This window comes from Anolis sagrei, chromosome 1, assembly GCF_037176765.1.
Source record: "Anolis sagrei isolate rAnoSag1 chromosome 1, rAnoSag1.mat, whole genome shotgun sequence".
Classification (NCBI taxonomy): domain Eukaryota; kingdom Metazoa; phylum Chordata; class Lepidosauria; order Squamata; family Dactyloidae; genus Anolis; species Anolis sagrei.
Window position 1 is genome coordinate 75,278,414 of NC_090021.1, and position 4,926 is coordinate 75,283,339.

The following is a 4,926-nucleotide window of genomic DNA, read 5'->3' on the forward strand; positions in this document are numbered from 1 at the left end:
ATTCATCTCATGGATTAGTAAGAGTATTTATAACATTTATAGAGCAAGCTTACGAAAACTGCAATGCAAGTTTAAATAACAAATGCAAGTGATTCTATGTTATTGAGTAGGTCTAGGTGTGATTTTAATAGTGTTTTTGATGTCTAGATATGGACATATAACTCGTAAAGATTACACTTGTTTGTATTTTGCTTCTATGTCTATGTTTGAGAAAGTATTTTGCCAGTAATTATTGCATTAGTTCCCCACAAAAAACGTTTTATCTAGGTAAGAAATTTGTCGTGATACTTTAAGTATTATTTAAGAACACTCTTGTTCTCACTTAAGTGATTCAGCTTTCTTTTCATAATAAAGGTTTATTTTCTAATACAATTTGCTTCTAAGGAAATAAAGAACAGGCTCACAAACAGGCCTGTTCAAGGCAAGCTGAAGACATTTTGCTGCTTGAGATAAAGCAGCAAAAGGTGCCTTCATCGGCTCTGTTCAAGGTATACATTACCTAAAGCTGTAGTGTAATTATGGTACATGAGGGAGGGAATCTCATGTGTGAGTATCACTAGCAAAAATAATGATACAGCAATCTATATAAAGTAAACATTTGTTTGTTTGTTTGTACCACATGGCTTGATGGATCTGGACCAAACTTGATATATACAGCCTTCATTATCCAACTTACAATAATTATGGATTTGAACTATAAAACCCTGAAAACACCCCTCCCCCTTTGGTCCCAGAGCAGAGGGAAAGAAAAGGAAGATGTAGATTAGATGTGGTTTATTTATCGTATCAGAAGCAAATTGAGAATAATGTATAAAAACCATAAACAAATTTTAAGGTTGGACACTGGAATCCAGGGAGAATGTGGATGAGGTCCTTCTGTCAGCTCCAGCTCCCCATGCAGGGACATGAGAGAAGCCTCCCATGGGCTGATAAAACATTGGGGCATCCCCTGGGCAACATCCTTGCAGAGAACCAATTCTCTCACACCAAAAGCGACTTGCAGTTTCTCTAGTCACTCCTGACACAAAAAGAAAATAATCATGTGACCAAAGTACTTCATCTTTGCCTCTAATATCCTTCCCTCCAGTGAGCAGCTCGGCATTATTTCCTGGAGTATGGACTGATTTGACCTTCTTGCAGTCCAAGGCACTCTCAAAATTATCCTCCAACACCACAGTTCAGAAACATCTATCTTTCTTCGCTCAGCCTTCCTTATAGTTCTTAATCCAGTGGTTCTCAACCTATGAGTCCCCAGGTGTTCTGGCTGTTGTTCATTCGTTCAGTCGCTTCCAACTCTTCATGACCTCATGGACCAGCCACGCCAGAGCTCCCTGTCAGCCGTCACCACCTCCAGCTCCTTCAAGGTCAATCTAGTCACTTCAAGGATCCCATCCATCCATCTTGCCCTTGGTCGGCCCCTCTTCCTTCCATTTCCCCCAGCATCATTGTCTTCTCCAAGCTTTCCTTTCTTCTTGTGATGTGGCAAAAGTATTTCATCTTGGCCTCTACTATTCTTCCTTCCAATGTGCAGTCGGGCTTTATTTCTGAAGTATGGACTGGTTGGATCTTCTCACGGTCCAAGGCACTCTCAGAACTTTCCTCCAACACCACAGTTCAAAAGCGTCTATCTTCCTTCGCTCAGCCTTTCTTATGGTCCAGTTCTCACATCCATAGGTTACTATGGGGAATACCATTGCTTTAACTGTGTGGATCTTCATTGCCAGTGTGATGTCTTTACTCTTTACTATTTTATCGATTGGCCATTGCTCTCCTCCCAAGAAGTAAGCGTCTTCTGATTTCCTGGCTGCAGTATGCATCTGCAGTAATCTTTGCACCTAGAAATACAAAGTCTGTCACCGCCTCCATGATTTATCCCTCTATTTGCCAGTTATCAATCAGTCTTGTTGCCATAATCTTGTTTTTTTATGTTTGGGGCTTCTTCTTTCACCTTGATTAGAAGGCTCCCCAGCTCCTTCTTGCTTTCGGCCATCAAAGTAGTGTCATCTGCATATCTAAGGTTGTTAATGTTTCTTCCACCAATTTTAACCCCAGTCTTACATTCGTCAAGTAGACAGGAAAGAGGGTGTATGGTATAGAGTAGTGTAATACTTCTCATATAGGTATTCTATTTATCCACTTTTCACAAAGTATACTCATAACATATTAAGTGGTATAACTCACATAATTTTACTCCAAACTTGCTAAGATTCTCAAGTATAACTAAGGCTTCAAATTAGGTTAATAATGCATACTTAACATAAAGCTGTACATATAGGTAACCCTTATTCTAACAGTACAATAGTAGTAGTATAGGTTCTGCAATACAAACAAAGTTCAAAAACAGTCTTATTGCCGTCTTGAATATGTTCTAAGTCTTCATGGAGTCAACAAACAAATTAATGCACATATAAATGTTCAAATTCTTCATGCAAGTGAATTTGACGTGGATTTACTCTTGGGTAAGTCCTTTGTCACAAGATTGTAGTTTCAGTCCTTTATTATTGTTGTTGTTCCTAGATGTCAGGGACGGCCAAGTAATCTGTAGTGCCGGGTGAGTACAACTGGTTTCCCGGGTACAGGCCAGTTTCGATACTTTCTCAGGTAATCTCCCTGTTTACTTGGCTCTGCCTTCTTATCCTTTTCTAGTAAAATTCAAAATAAAAAATAAAAGAACTAGCTAGTATATTACATTATACCATATACACAACAGACATGTAAAAGAACACCCCAAACTGATGTATAACATAAATAATAATAGTCTAAGTATTAATAGAATATTATTATTTATGTTATACATCTTACTTAGACTATTATTATTTATGTTATACCTATATGAGTATTACACTACTCTATACCATACACTCTCTTTCCTGTCTACTGCATATTATAGACATCGTGTTTAGTTACATTCGTCAAGCCCTGCAGGCCGCATGATGTGATCTGTATACAAGTTGAATAGGTTGGGTGAGAGTATACAACCCTGCCGTACACCTTTCCCAATCTTGAACCAGTCTGTTTTTCCATGGTCAGTTCTTACTGTTGCTACTTGGTCCTTATACAGATTCCCCAGGAGACAGACAGGGTGATTTGGTATCCCCATCCCACCAAGAACTTGCCACAATTTATTATGATCCACACAGTCAAAGGCTTTAGAATAGTCAATGAAGCAGAAATAGATGTTTTTCTGAAACTCCCTGCCTTTCTCCATTATCCAGAGGATATTGGCAACTTGGCCTACAATTCCTTAAAATCCCATCCTCTCTTAGGCGATCCCTCGTTGGACGAGTAGGACAGTCTTCCATGATTGGTATACTTGTGGATCCGTAGGTGACTGTGGAGCCCTATTCTTGACCTGCATCTTCTCCCGTAGTGAGGGCATTGGTTTCCAAGTGGAAGGCGGTCTCTGTTGGGGTTGGCTTGACGCACCTTCCTCTTGGCACGTTTCTCTCTTTTGCCCTCTATTCGTGAATCTTCAAATTCTGCAGCACTGCTGATCACAGCTGACCTCTAGCTGGAGCGCTCAAGGGCCAGGGCTTCCCAGTTCTCAGTGTCTATGCCAGTTTTTAAGGTTGGCTTTGAACCCATCTTTAAATCTCTTTTCCTGTCCACCAACATTCCATTTTCTGTTCTTGAGTTTGGAGTAGAGCAACTGCTTTGGGAGATGGTGGTCAGGCATCCGGACAGCACGGTCGGTCCAGCGGAATTGATGGCGGAGGACCCTTGCTTCAATGCTGGTGGTCTTTGCTTCTTCCAGCACGCTGAGGTTTGCCCGCTTGTCTTCCCAAGAGATTTGCAGGATTTTCCGGAGGCAGCTGATGGAATTGTTCCAGGAGTTGCATGTGACGTCTGCAGACAGTCCACGTTTTGCTGGCATATAGCAGGGTTAGAGGACAATAGCTTTATAAACAAGCACCTTAGTCTCCCTACGTATGTCCCGGTCCTCAAACACTCTCTGCTTCATTCGGAAAAATGCTGCACTCGCAGAGCTCAGGCGGTGTTGTATTTCGGTGTCGATGTTGACTTTGGTGGAGAGGTGGCTGCCAAGGTAGCGGAAATGGTCAACATTTTCTAAGGATTTCTAGGAATTGAAGGCCAAAACACCTGGGGACCCATAGGTTGAGAACCACTGCAAGTCAGAACTGTAGCCTCATCCATTATGTTTCTTGCCGTTCCCGGGATCCCACAGTAGTGTGCCAGGGCAACTAAAGTGGTGCCAAAGTGCACTCCTTGGCTGACGCATCCGGGTACTTTCCCGCTCCTGGCTGCTGCGGCGGCGTCGTCTTCTTCGTATCCCAGGCAGCGGCGGCATAGAAGCCGAAGCTGCCCCTTTCTCTTCTTTGCGACACTTCCACACACCCCCCCCCCGCCCTGTAGGAAGCGCGACGGTGAGCCGTAAAGCGAGGCGGCGAGGCAGCGAGGCAGCGAGGCAGCGCGAGTGTCGTTGCCGGGCCCGAGGTCCCCGCCCACTTCTCCTCCTCCCTCACCGGAACCGGATCGAATCTTGGAGCGCCTGGGCGGGGCTGCCTCTGGGGCCCTCAGCCTTCTTCCTTCGCGTCCAGAGAGAGGCACTTGGAGCAGAAGAGTCCGGCGGCGAGTGCGGAGTGCGGAGTGCGAGGGCCGCGGCGCGAGGACGGAGGCGTCTTCCTTCCTTCCTTCCTTCCTTCCTTCCTTCCTTCCTTCCTTCCTTCCTTCCTTCCTTCCTTCCTTCTTTCCTTTCTTCGTCCCCTCCGTGGGCTCTGAAGTCAACAAATGGCGGCGGCGGCGCCGCCTTCTTGTGGGTGCTGTTTCTCCGCCCGAGGGGCGAGGCTGCTGCCCCTTCAGTAGCCCCAGCTCAGGCTCGCGGCCGGCCCAGAAGGAGCAGGGCGGCCATAACTGACTGGCTGACTCTGACTGACTGACTGACAGACAGCTGGCGCGCCACTTTGT